Below are 14,461 nucleotides of genomic sequence, written 5' to 3'. Positions count from 1 at the left end.
CCATCAGCACAAGTTGTGAGCACCATCTAGGTGTTATTTAATTTAATCTAATTTGAACAATTTCCAAACATCAGCTTGATTAATTTCAACAGCATGGTGTTATGGAAAGATTTACTGTACAGGGGTTGTCTAGCAGAGAATTAATAAAGAAGCCAGTTCTTAGCCCTGAGTAACACGAGGATTTAAGACTTCCCAGATTTCTAGTGGGAATACTTCATAGCACAAGCATGTTTTCTTCTGGGAGTGAAACCCACCAAAATTATTAAAAACTGAGATCAAATGGTGGTGTCAAACCCAAAGGAAATCATTCTACAGTGGAGAGATTTTTATCAAATGAAGAAAGTGGAAAATAAAGTTTTTGTTGTTGCCGTTATGCTCGGGGTTTTTGATTGTTGGTTTTTTTTTAACAGAGACACACACACAGAGCAATCTCTCTCCAAGACAAAGCAAGTTTATATGGTTGGGAAACCAGGACATTTATTCAAAAATTCATTAACTACCGAAAACTCTTCATTACTGTATGCAGAAAACACTTCCCTTGCAGTGACTGTACTTCAGGTCATTCTCGAAGCTAATCATGGTCATTCTCTAAACTAATCATTCCAATAGGGGAAGGGGATGAAAAAAAATCAAGCCTAGGAAAAAGCAAGCAGCATCCACGAGTGTTCATTTACACACGTACCGCCAAGTCCAGTGTGAAAAGAAGTAAAAAAAACTCTGAAGAATGCTAAGATGACTAAAAATCTCATCCACATGCTAAAAGCAGGTTGTTCTGCACTCCTGACTACTCACTGCATTTTCACTTAGCACTTGATCTACTAGACTCAATCCTGAATGCCTTCAAAACACTAAAATCCTAGCAACCTCAGCTGGGCTTCCACATACGAGGGCCCATCCCTGCAACACTGTGGCTCTGCTACTAAAGCATGGGGCATCTTGAGGAAATGATCTGGGTGAGGATTCCACACATTTAACAATCAAACATGCTCACACAACTGGCAGTAACCACAGGAAGCAATCAAACTACAAAAGTCTCCAAACCTAACCTGTGAACCTAAACTGAGAAAGCCAGTTTAAAGAGAGAAATCGGTACCCATGTGACACAGGAAAGGCTCGCCAGTTCTCCTCCCAACATCCTGCCCCTCTAACTGAAAAGGTAAAAAGCAGACGAGTTGGACAGCTTCAGTTATTCAGAACTAACTTTGTTTCTGCATGAAGGATGTCCACCCCACATCCAAGTACAACATAAATATTTCTATTATTATTACTTAGATTCTGAAAAACTGAACAGCATCACAAAGCAAAAATAAAGTGAAGCTTCAGGGTGCCACGTTTTCAAAAGAGGGATCAGGGTTTGCAGCTTACAGAGATGAGAGTTTAGTGCGTACTCCAGAAATCAGGGGCTCACCTAGATGAACAAACATACAACGAGGGAAGAAAAGGTTATAATAAGATCAACTGCATTCTTTTTTCTTTTTTCCACTCAAGAGAAAGGAAACCAGGAAGTATTTGCAAAAACAGTTACGATGTTCTGATCTCAACACCGCTCCTACTGAAATGGCAGCACAGCAATAGCTGGTGGTAATGTGAGATCTAACCCAGAAAATCCTGCAGAGTCCAAATAAGGCCTGCAGATACAGGATGCGCGATGACGGGCTGAACAGGCATGTCTGTGCCGTTCCCACATGCACATACGACTGTTCACACTCAGGAAGGATCAGGCTTGAAGCAGACCCTGGGTACAGCCTACATCCGTGCAGTCCAGCAAAGAGGAAGATGAGATGGAGCTTACACATATCAATGAGGGTCACTCACATCCACTAAAGCTCACTTTCAAGCCACTTCATAAATGTTAAATATAATTAACTTGGACAAAATACATGCAGTTTGCACGAAGCTTGCAATAAATGCATAGTTTGGGTAAATGGACTGTATTTCAGCCTCCTACATATCAACCATCAACTTACAACAGTCTCATTATGAGGCTGGGAATTCTTCCACCGTAAATCTTTCTTACTGGGGACTAAAGGAGTTACTTTGCAGTTGTTTGTCACTAAGCACTTGGAAAGACACGAAGAAAGCTCAGTGTGCACACTGACAGGAGGCCTGTGGGAAATCTGTACGTCAAATATCAGAGGCAACACCAGCACCTTCACAGATGTGCAGTCCTAAACAAACAAAAAAAAGAAGTGCCAAGTATCTCATTATAATAAGAAGTTTTGTTCAGAGAGAAGAATCCTGCTTTTTGCTAATCCTCTGCTCTCCAATGTGTTCTAGACAAAACACGGGATATCTAATTCTGTACACAAGCAGTAATGCGATGCTGTTAAACTCCTACTCTTTGAGGGTTTATAAGCCTGTTGCAAATAATTTGTTCCAGGATGCAATTTAGTGAAGAAGAACTCGGCCCACAGATGATTTTAATACAATGTTTGTCAAAGAAACAAACAAATAAAAAATCATGTTAAATAATATTACATTGTAGAAGTTTTCTTCTGAGGAGGGCCAGAGGAAATAAACTAAGGACAATATCTTTCTCCTCCTCTGTTATTTTTTCTGGCTTTAAATATTCAATAAATCTGTAGGCAGGAAATGCATTTCTACATATTATATTTTAGCCAATGGTGAATGCAAACCACAAGATATTATTTACATCCTTCTTCAGCTTCCAGTCCTTTCTGTGGCTTCAGTCACCCAACCATCACAACTACCCCGGCTCTCAGGAAATTTTATAAAGCAGTCACTAACATCTCTGCAGATGTCCCCTGCTTCTGTGCTTCTGATGGCTAAACACACCAAAGAATCCTTCCCTGAGCTGAAATAGCAGCTTTACTGTTTGACACAAAATATTCCAGGCCACTTTCCCACCACAGAAACATATAATGAAACTCATAAGTTGATTTGATAATACTCAGATTTCTTATTTAAAAAAAAAAAAAAAAAAAAAGTGCAGCATTGAGAGCATGTGTTTAAACTAAGGAGAAATGAGAAATAAACGGGGACATGGAATATTTACCTATAGTACAGCCTCTTCAGCTGTGTGCCTGGGACGGAAACGGTAGTCAAGGGAGATGAGGCCTTTTGCTAGTGACAGTGGCACAGCTGCTCCTGGCAGCTCCCTACCTCTGCTGAACTAGTTACAGTAACTCAGTGTCAGCTCAGACCTGCTGTCCCACATGGGTGTAAGAGGAGAGTAGCTGCTTGAGCATGGAGTGCATCTCTCTGATGCAGAATGGTTAAGCCAGGCAAGGCTAAGACTGCAGCAGAGCAGACAGGAGGCAGAAGCAATTAAACAGGAGAACAAAGCACATCCAGTTCTCCACTCGGCCACCAAAATGAGCAGTAAAGGACAATGCGGACGTCAAAACACTGTTTTACAGGAGCTCAAGACAGAAGATGGCACAGCCAACCATCCCGTTGTTCCAGCTCAAAGTTCCCTGCCAGGCAGCCCCAAACACAAACAGAAGAGCTTATGCCAGCACCAGGCCTGTGTGCTCACCAAGCACCACGCACAGTCCTTCCAATTCACACTGAAAGGCAAAGGCAAAGACACTACTGCTACATTTTTCCTAAATAAAACAGCTCAGTTGCTTCTGCGTCTCCCACTTAACATAAGAAGAAAAAATACCCTGCAGCAGTAATTTATAATATGAACTAATGGAAAATATACTGATTTCATTCAAAACCAGTGAAGGAAACCCTTCCAAATTAAGCTGGATTTTTTTCTTTTTTCTCGTGCTCTTATGCCATTAATTTTCTATAAGTTTTAGGTTTTGGTTTCTGTGACTTAAAAACAAGTTTAGGGTTCAGGAGGGTTTGTTGGTTTGGTTCTTGTTGCTTTGTTTGGGGGGCTGCTTTTTCTTGTTTTCTCTCTCAACTTTAAAAAGAAAAAAAAAGGCGAGGGGGGATAAGACTTTCTAAGCCGAGTTCCACCCAGAATTAATTTTAATGACCAACATTTTAAAACCCTGAAAACTGAAACCACTAATAAGCCCTTAACTGGTGGTGCTCGCAGATGCCACCGTATTATATAATTTTTAAAGCAAAAAGAAAAACATCTTTGAGCAAAAGCATTTTAATGAAGGTTCTATTAACTAGTCTCCTGGTACCAGGATAAGTCCCCTGGAATGTAACAGAAAAGCTTTTGGAGCTGGTTTGAGGTTTTATTTCTGGAGAAGAGCTGTGCAGCATGCTCAGGCCTGCTGTGGGATCTCCATTGGGACTTACCAACAAGCTCTTTTCCCCTTCACGTCCATTCCTCTGTGAACAACCCCTGACAAGAGGAAATATTATCATCTTCCTTCATGTTACCAGATGAATAGCTTACTGAGACTGCAGCTACATCTCCCTCCTCAAGTCCTTTTACAGGCTGTTCCTTTATAAGACAAGCTCAGTAGGTCTGTAATCATCGCCTCTTTCTCTTATGTCTTTACGACACCAGTAGCATTAGAAAAGCTCATTTTTAAGCTACATACAGCAGAACCATTTACGGACAAAAATTAGAAGCAGAAGGTAGGATAAACAACATTACACACTGTCTAAGAGTAACTGCCACTAAACCCAGTGGTTACTGACAGAGCCCTTCATCCTGCTATGCTTTCAGCAAGGGGTTCAACTAAATGCTACAGCAGCATCATTACCAGACGGTAGTTGTTTGGTACAAGGGGACCTCAGAAGCCACTGTCAGATCTTCAGGTGAGTGAATGGAGGAGAGAACCCATAACTAAAGAAGACATAGAAGCCACGTTCTAGAAGCCTGCTCTGGGAAGCAAGTAGCCTTCCCTTCCCCCACTCAACTTGCTGTATGTCTTCATTGAGCGTGCACCTATGGTTTACCATACTGTGGACCAAGAACAGGATCTGGGCTCAGCCTTAAATTACAACTTCATTGTCCACATCTCACAGCCCTGTGGAGAGAGAACATGGAGTGGCATCCCCCGATTCCTTTTTTCAAGAAGTGAAGATAACAGGCTGTGAGGGAAACACCCCAGGTTTTCACAAATAAGATGCCACACATATGACAAGTCTTCCTTTGAAAGATCCTCCTTTCAGATATATTTACTTTTACCAGCCAGCAGTATAACAGATTTTAACAGCTACAGCATCTTCACCAGACAGGTCATAAGGTCAAGGAACAAGAGTCAACAGACATATCCCGTCTCAACTACACAGTACACTTGATCTATTCAGCTAGTAAGCTATATTTTGGGGAGAAAGTGCAAAGGACCCCGTGAGGCCAAGCTACCATGCTTGGGTTCGCTGGCTAAGAGCCAGCAATCCAAGCTTTTGGGGCTCAGCAGGCTAAGTTCCAACAACACTGTATGCTAAGCTACACCAGAGAACCAGATACTCCTGCTGTTACAAATGCACGTGCTTGTTCAGAGGTGTCAGCCAAAGGGAGCAGATTACATCTGCTCTCCAAAGGCTGAGTTGGCTCCCAGATCACTTCCGGATACCACTCCAAATGCTGATTTACAAAGCTGTGTGGTGTATGACTACAGACAAGGTTGCTGCAGTGAGGATCTCCTCCCATGCATAGTACAGCTGAATGGATGCTGGGCGCACAGCTCTAGCATTCGGCTTCGGAGAAAACTGTGAGCCAGGTTCCCCAAGCCTTGGGCCTTCAATTACAACTGGGTCCTATCTCAAGGGCGGCACAGCTGCACATGCTGCCTGGCACAGGGCCTCAACATGTGCAGGGCTGCAGCCTGAGACGCTGGGGTCATCCAAGAACCTGTCTCAGTAATGGTTTAAGAGACCCAGTACTTCTACTGGAAACCAGGTTCACAATTAGGTGAGGTGGGAAAAAAAAAAAAAAAAAGAAAAAAGAAAAAAAATATCACCCACAGAAAAAATAATTACAGCAGATTCCTTTTTTCCCCACAAAGTAGCACAGCACTTTATTCTGAAGGAGAAGTCTTTTTTACTACTTTCCTCCTCTTCGTGGCATTCTCTGAGCCCACCAATTCGGCAGGGCAGTGCGATACCATGACAGTATTAATATAATTAGTAAGGCTCAAACCAATGTGAGAAGCATTACCATTGTTAAGCCAAACCCAGGCTCTCAGATAACGCTCAACAAGAGCAGTCAAGCAACAAGCCTACTTACTGCATCCTCACTCACAGCAGCTGTCACGAAGTCTACCATCCAGAGCTTGAGCTACAAACTCAACTTAAAAAAGAGAGAGAGAGAGAAAAAAGCCCATACTTCTGTTACTCTGCATTTTCTCCAAGTCTAAAAATTGGTAGAGTATATGACAGGTCCACCTCATTTTTCTTAATGATGTTTTTATTATTCTTTCACTCAATTAAAGCAGAAATGGATATTGCATCTTCTGACTGTATAATTGTTATTGTAATCTGTTTTCGATCACTGCTTGGGAAATGGGTCCAAAACAACATAAACTATCCACAGCCTCAGAATACAAGTCATTTTCTTTTACTACGATACTTAAAGAGACATCTATCATGTTGCTCTGCTCGCATGTTTGTATTATGGCAAAAAAGTTATTTGTAAGTTGGGAAAAGACATTATGAAAATCACCTTTTACACCGAAGTATTGTAGAACTCATAATTTATAACTACATTTCTTAATAACCACTCAAAATAATAAGATTGGAAATTGTGCACATCTAATTTTAATATATAAATAATGGAAATGCATATAAACCAAAATATGCTCAAAATATGAATTTATATTACTTTGGAAAAATAGCTCAGTTATAGTTGTGAAAATGACAAGCTTCATTTCCAGTATGTGACTGTCAGCAAAATTTATGACAAAACACTCCTTCTGAGTTTAGATTACCAGGATGGTATAGTTATGGTAAGTTAAGATGGTGAGTTAAGTTACCTCACTTATCTGAAGTCTCAGTCCAAGTGTAGACAAAGTCAGCAGCTTCTAGTGAGTGCAGTGCCAGAGATACGTAAGTAAAGGCAGACTAACCCTGCGGCACCTCAACAAAATACAATAGAAATAGGATAATTTAACAGAGAGATAAATAAGGCAACTCTGCGTCTGTATGCACTGATACAAATCGTGGTTTGGATAGAAGAAAAGGTCCCTCATTGGACATTTGTGGCCAGATTCTGCACTTTTGAGAGGCAGACTATCAACAGTGTCTTTCATCTCCTTGTGTGCCTTTAGAAATAAATAAGGGAGCATATTTCAGTGGGATCCATTTCCTCCAAGCTACAAGCATGCAGTGGGTGTGCGGTTATTTCACGAGATGCCTCAGTTTCATATAAAGCAGTCTGACAGGTTATTTTTATTAAACTTCTTCTGAGTCTTTTTACCTTGCTGGCATTGCTACTAACAACACACTGTCAGATTGCTTAATATTGCATGCCCACCTACTTAATATTGCATGTCCAACTGATAAAAAGGACATCAGGTAAAGCAAAATTACAGACAAGGTTTAAACTATCAGGCAGCAAATGTCATATATAGAAAACAAGTCGCATCCTTAAACTCTTATCTGGATCTACCTGACTCTTTTCTCAAGTTCCTTATGTCCTCTTCATAAATCTAATACAAATTACAACAATCTTATCTTTTCCCTACCATCTCCTCATTGAGCGTTTGACAGACACTTGAAAACATATCTTCAGTTCAGACGTGCAGCCTCTGCCCTGGCAATAGGATTACGATACTAACAATGCAGGGCTCTTGCTCAGTCTCTTAAGCCACCCTGTAAATTATTTGTGTTGTCTCATTCCAAGCAGAAAAGACTCCTAGAATGTTTTAAATAAGTCCTCAGATAACAGCAACGTCAGTGTTCACATCTTTAGGAGTCAGAGTAAGAAATACATGTAAAAAAACCCACAACTATCAAATATTGTTTGTACGGGTTTCACATTGTCAGCAGCCTTGAATACAAATAATCACTAACAGCGGAATGCTGAGATTTTGGTCTATTTTTAAACCTTCAGATGCTATCAGCAGAGCTCATACAGGTATTTAGAAAGAAAACAAACAAACAGCTATTTTAAATGGAAAAACAACAAAAATAATTAAAATATTAGTTCACATTAAAAAAAAAAAAAAGTAAAATAAAAGTAATCAATTTGGAAATACAGAATGATATCATTTTCCATACCAATACTTGGATCAAAGCGAATGAAGATGGGACGCAAAATACACATAAGAGCTGCAGTGCATGCTTCTGTACGTGGAATTAAAAAAAAATCTTAATGCTACAACTGCAACAGCATCGGCAACACAGGCTGCCAGAGAACACAGCGCACATTACAGCCGTCAGTTTGCTGTGAATGGCCACAACAGCCTCACTGAGATGGGTAATGGTTCTTCCCAAATTAAACGGCAAAGCACGCTTTTTGTGCTCCATACCGTTTTAACTGATTTGCATGTAACACTAGAGCAGGTACGCCGCTGAGGAGTGTTCTGCAACAAGTACTAAGCTTGGCGGGGGCAATTCTTGTTTAGTATGGCTAGAGGCTAGGAAATATTTCTCAGAAGCCATCAGCTGCTCAGGTGCCTTTTGTTGGCTATGACTGCTCCCTAAACCTCTGCTAGTGACGCACGTCACCATGAGGATCAACATCCATGACCCAGCACACTTGGTACAGGATGAGGGCGCCGATCCTTCGTTAGGCATGCTGGGCTGGCCTGAAGCCCCTCATGCTTCCAGGAAGACCACGCTGTGCTGGCAGTCACCAGGGCCAGCAGCAGACACGGGTTATCTTGAACAAATCCTGATCTGTCAGTTCAAAGGGAGCTGGTAAATGCTTCATACCTTGGACAACTGGCCCTTTAATCCTAAAACACAGCAGTAGTTACTAATTTAACTAGATTACAATGAAGGACGGTAATTAAAGGCCTAAGTTATCTATGCTTTGCAATTTAGGATTCAGAAAAAAAAAAAAAAATCTTCCTCAGTTTTACAGATTTTCAGCTATTTTAAGAAGTTTAAAAATAGGATTTAAAAGCGGGTTGGGGACTGCTCAATCACACACACAAAAAAGTGTTTTCCTAAACAGGTCACACATCTGCTTGGTGAATATAAATACATGCCTGCACTAAAGCTGTCTCAGCTCCCACCACCGTGGTTGCCACCGTATCACCACCTTCTGCACCCCTACGAGTGACAAAAAACCTGACTGATCCAAGCAGCTCACTTCAGCTCCAAATCTCCATTGCGGCCTCTTTCCTCACCATCCCAGGCAGACAGCTTTCAGGAGAACAGTAATAATGAAAGTAACCATACAATTATTCAGGCTAGCATCTCCATGAAGAGCATTAAACTCAAACACTTTTTAAGGCATTTTAAGGTATTAACTGATACCTTCTGAAAGCCTCTACTACAACTGCAAGGGCAACTGTAGACTGTCGAAATGACAATTTGATTACAATTATACTATACTGGGCTTTTCCCATTTTTAATCTAGACAAAATATTTAGTGCAGTGAAAAAAATAGATATATGTAAATAGAATATGAAGGTTCCTAAAACTTAAGCATTTAGGAAAGAAATCTCTAAACTTAATCTTTATTTTGTAACAACGGAAGTTTAAAACTGTTTTTCTTCTTTTGATGTTCAAATACTTAATATAAATTCTGAGAGGGCAAGATATTGCAACGACATGTCTCAGAAGGATGTTTCCTCACTGGCATCTTGGTGGATTTGAGTACAGTTTTGCCATCTTCCTCAGGCAACAAGAGAATCCTGGGCAGTCACTGACAGAATCACTCTGGCAAGAGTTTTCAAACAAGAGCCCTATAAATAATTGACAATGAATCTACTCTGACTGTCCCAGCAACAGAAAGGAAAGGCAGGACGCGACTTACACAGGGAGGGGAAAAAGAATTAACAGCGATTTCTTCAAAGATGGTTGCTTTTTCTTTCCTTTGGCTCGTGATGAGGACAACGCATCAAGTTCACTGATGTGGCTGTGTGTGGGGTGGGGAGGAAGCGGGGAGATGACGCTAAATACTTAGGAACTGTTGTGGGAAAAAATACAATCCTGCTACAGCTAATCTTAAATCTCGAATTCAAAATTGCCAGTGGCTTTCTGCAGATGCAACTTAGAGTTCCAAAATTACCCTAAACATCAAATTATGCCTAGGTCACCGAATGGGTGGATACCCTATATTCTGCTTAATGTGTATGTTCAATTGCACATATACTCTAACCGACCGTGTCTTTATTTTAATAACAGGCCGACTACTGAAAACACATAAAGAGAGGCTATTTTTCTACCTCAGCAGAAATACAGCTGATACACTACATGACCCTCCAGGAGCGACTGCTCTGTTTATTCTATTTAAGTGACATAAGCTGATTGGAAAAGGAGGGGGAAATCGGGAAAAAGATCAGAAATCCATTTTTAGGCGTCAGTCGTGGAAAAGAAATCACTGCCTTGCTTTTCTTAAGCTTCACGTTAAACTAAAAGTCTCTTCCTTGTTACATACTAGAAATGCATTTACATTTCCTCGTAATTCCTAGTGAATCATACTGAAACAAAAGGCAACATTTTCCAACTATTCTGCAACAGAAAATACAGTCACGCACTGTTGATTCTGGAACTAACAAGGATCCGCAGCCCTCGTGCTTCTGTATCTCAAAACACTCAGTTCTTCTAAATAGCTACATGCTTCCTTTTGGAAGCAAGGAGATAGCCCTCATCTAGGTAGGAAGATCATGTGAAACTTCACCGACCCTTTGGCTCAATTAGTAGAGGCAACCGGAACATGCTCTCTTGCTTTCAGGATCCCATCGAGAGCTTAATGCCACCTGACTGCTTAGAGCAGAATAGCAGAGCTGAGCAAGCTCTACTCTTCCAGCTGCATGTGAGTTTTGCTCTCTATTGAAGTACATCAAATGCTTGTAAGAGATATACAAGACAGCGAAGATCCTATGGCATTTTTTGCAGAAATAGAATGGATTCTGACCAACAACTCTTCAACCATCCTCAGTCAGTACTTTGGTTGCCCCAGAGAGAGCTCGGAGCAGATCTCTCCCCATACCTGGGCAGACATGGCTCTGACACAGCAGAGCTTGCATCACAGAGTCACTGTCCATACTACCCATGCACCCGACTCCACGTAAGCACGGGAATCGCACTGCAGATCAATGTCCCGCATCATTTAGTTTGAGCCATCCCTGAGATCTCTTCTCCATTAATATTTTGTCAATTAAATCACGTATGATAGCAGTTAAGTGAAGCACAACGTATTACTATCAGAGCGCATCAAAATAATCTTTTTGCAGTCATTTCCCGCCCCAAACCTGAACACATTCCTTGGCAGTATGAAGGTTCTACATTGGTACCTCAGCAAACCAAATTTCATAACAACTCTGCCCGTACCCTGGCACGTAAGTTGCGCTCAGAGGCTGCAGATGCTCACTTTCTAGACTCTTCCTAACAAGCACATAACAGCGTACACACATCCACAAACAGGTTCATGAACTGTGGTCAACGATCTTACAAATATAAGTTTCTTAGCCATTAATGATTTTTTTTCTGTAAATCCTTATGGAGTGAATTACTAACTGCAAGGAGACGCCAATTCTAGTAAGTGAATGTTACCCAACAGAGACATAAAGCTGTCAACACCACAGTGCTCTTACTTGCTTCAAACTCTCTCCCAGGCTTCATATGTTTTTTAAAGCAATATTAGCCTTTTTTGTTGTTGTCTTCCCAGGGACCTTTATAAATCTGCCTCTCCTGTGTGTCTGAGCACTGGTGCTTCCTTGCATATGAGTTATAGAACAGACAAGTTGGATAACTGCTGAAATGTTTTACAGAGCACCGGGCTAGTCAGGGCAAACAAGAACTGGACTCTAACACGTAGGACTGACACTAACAATATTGTAAACAGCACCGGAACTTCTAAAGCCCCCATTAACTGCAGCCTTTAAGAGCTCGTTTATCTTTTTTCTGACCTTTGCTAGTTTATTACGGCTGTGTAATGGCCTCTGAATTAAGTACCTTCAGTTTAGGAACAGGAGAAAAAAAAAAAAAAGGAGAGTCATAAGGACTAATTTTTTCATGAGAAAAACTGCTCTTCTGCCTGCTGTACAAAAGCTGAAATCCACACACTTCCCCACTCACAAACCTAGGCGAAAAGCTACAAATCCCTACAGCAATGTAACGTTTCTCTGTTTTTCAGGGAGTCCATCTGAAAAGAAACTGGTAGCAAACATAACTGTGACTATAAAACCTGTTACCAAAGGTCACCGTTCTCATCAGAGCACCAGTTAGTTAGAGTTGACTTCTCTGTTCTCGGGGATTTTGCTCAGAAACACACAGTGTCAGACCAACAGGACACTTGACAGGGAAGAAGGAGCATCAGCGTTTACATCTCCAAGGCCCAAAAGAACTATTGGTGTCTGTCCTGGCTTTCAAAATCTTGATATACACTTTACAGAATAAATTTAAAATAATAAATAAATTTAAAAAGCCCAAACTAAACTGGTGTCTGACTTCACTAAAGTATTTCACATTTCTTTCCTGAAGTTCACGTTCAATTGATTTTAGCACTTACTTTGAGGTTGAAACGTAAGAACAAACTGAAAGATTGACAATCAAAACCCTGGATGGCATTTCACCACATCCTTCAGTAGATCCCTTTTTATCAAAACCAGGAACAGCACTAAAAGGGCCTTTATCAATATTTGTTTGAGGAGAAGTTTTATACTAATTTGTCGGTAGCTTACAAGTCCTCCCGCTAATGCCTACAGCTGCACTTCACAATTGGACAGAAAAAAAGAATTAAGAATGCTGCAGCATTTACTGCAAAGATGCAGACTTCCAGACATACTGAAACAGTGTGATCTGCATCCAGAACGAGATCGCTCGGTCACACAGGTTCTTAGAGATCAGACTTGAAAAAGAGCAGAGGAAAAATATCTGGAAATCAGCTGTCGATTTATCCTGAGAGCATTTCCAGGAGAGGAAGAAAATGAAATCAATTTTAAACAGCACCATTATCTTATTAAAGAAACCTGCCTTAACTAATTTAGTATTGAGTATTATAGAACCTAGGTAAGTATTCAGACAGGAATAATTTTCTTCTTGCTTTCAATATCGATACGGAGTAATGAATAAACTTTATTATGAATCGCTTAGAACTGAAGAGATTCCGACTGTTTAAAAAACACCAACGAGGACAAACACTTTCTCATGCATTACCTACTGCCCCACACTTGTACACTCCACTCCAGCCCAGCGTTAGAAATGAGCCAAAGAGTAATGAATGAAAATGCAAGCTCTTAAAAGTTCGCTTTCAGAAATGAGTCTTTGTCGTGTGAGAAATCTTCCCTGGCCCAACAGGCCAGATTCAGTCTGAGCCACCAATATCACGGTAAAGCCCGAGGAATTTCTTAGCGACCGCGGCAGCAATTAGAAAGCAGTATGCATATTCCAAAACGTTTAAAAACGCTCTTTGAAAGCGTACTTCAGTAAGGCCCACGAGCAGAAAGATTCAGCTCTAAAATTCCCCATAAAACTGAGCAGCAATAACGCCTCAGTCTCCCAAAGGCATCCAAAACTGCACTCATTACTACTCCAGCACTTTGTATATGATTAACTCGTTGATTTTTATAATTATTCAATAATTACTTTTCCATCAATTCGTAAGTGGATTAGTGCTACAAGTCTCTCATTGCAAAGCTTTCTTCTCCTCTAGGTTAGAAGAAAACAATTAAGAAGTTTAAAAGCAGACACACAGCGATCCAAGAAACAGAGAAAACCGGAGAGGTCTCTTACCCTTCATTAGGTACAGAAATGAGTCCTACTTTTCTAAAATAAAAGAAAATAAGATCTGCAAAGATCTTAGCAAACCTCAGCAATTAGATCGCCTATTGAGCCAAAGAGGTCTAAATCAGCATCTAATGGAAATTCGCTAAACAAATCTCACGTAGCAGGGAGTCATGTGACGGCCAGCCCGAAGTATCTCTCGCAATGTCATTTACACAGACTCTTTGTGTATAAACAACCGCGTTTGTGTATTCCCTCTCCGCGCGGTTTTAAATACAAATACGGAGAGAAGCTTTAGGAGAAAGGTAACGTTACGGGTGGCCCGCCCTGCTCGTAGCACACGGCTAATTTCGGGACTTTTAGATGCGATTTTCCGAGCACGAGACTACGCCGCATTAAATACAGCGGCATCAGAGGTCGGCCGGGAAAACAGAGCATTTTAGAAAATTGGGCTGCTTGGAAGAAAAGAAAGCAAAGCAACCACGTGTGTTACGTGGAGAACTCTCGGAACTCGAAATCGACTGGCAGCGAAACAGCAAAGTACGAAAGTTACGGCACCGCAGACAACTGCGGGACCACTGCAGAAGTAACACCGAAGAGTTCAGCTGTCAGAGCCGACCCTCGCACGTGCGTTCCCGTCCCGTCCCCCTTAAAACCCGTCGAGAGCTGCCAAGCGCAGCCGGCAGCACTGGGGCTCTCCCAGCCGCGAGAGTCGCGTGCCCGCCGCGCAGAGCCGTAC

General features: G+C 41.3%; 1 protein-coding gene across 5 annotated transcripts in view; it reads right to left on the bottom strand.

Moving 5' to 3' along the window:
- SATB2 (SATB homeobox 2) overlaps positions 1–14,461 on the bottom strand; it is a 128,394-nt gene that overhangs the window by 108,015 nt on the left and 5,918 nt on the right. The window lies entirely within an intron of this gene.

The sequence above is a fragment of the Excalfactoria chinensis genome, chromosome 7 (assembly GCF_039878825.1).
Source record: "Excalfactoria chinensis isolate bCotChi1 chromosome 7, bCotChi1.hap2, whole genome shotgun sequence".
In the NCBI taxonomy this organism is placed as follows: domain Eukaryota; kingdom Metazoa; phylum Chordata; class Aves; order Galliformes; family Phasianidae; genus Excalfactoria; species Excalfactoria chinensis.
This window is presented reverse-complemented; position numbering and strand designations above follow the sequence as displayed.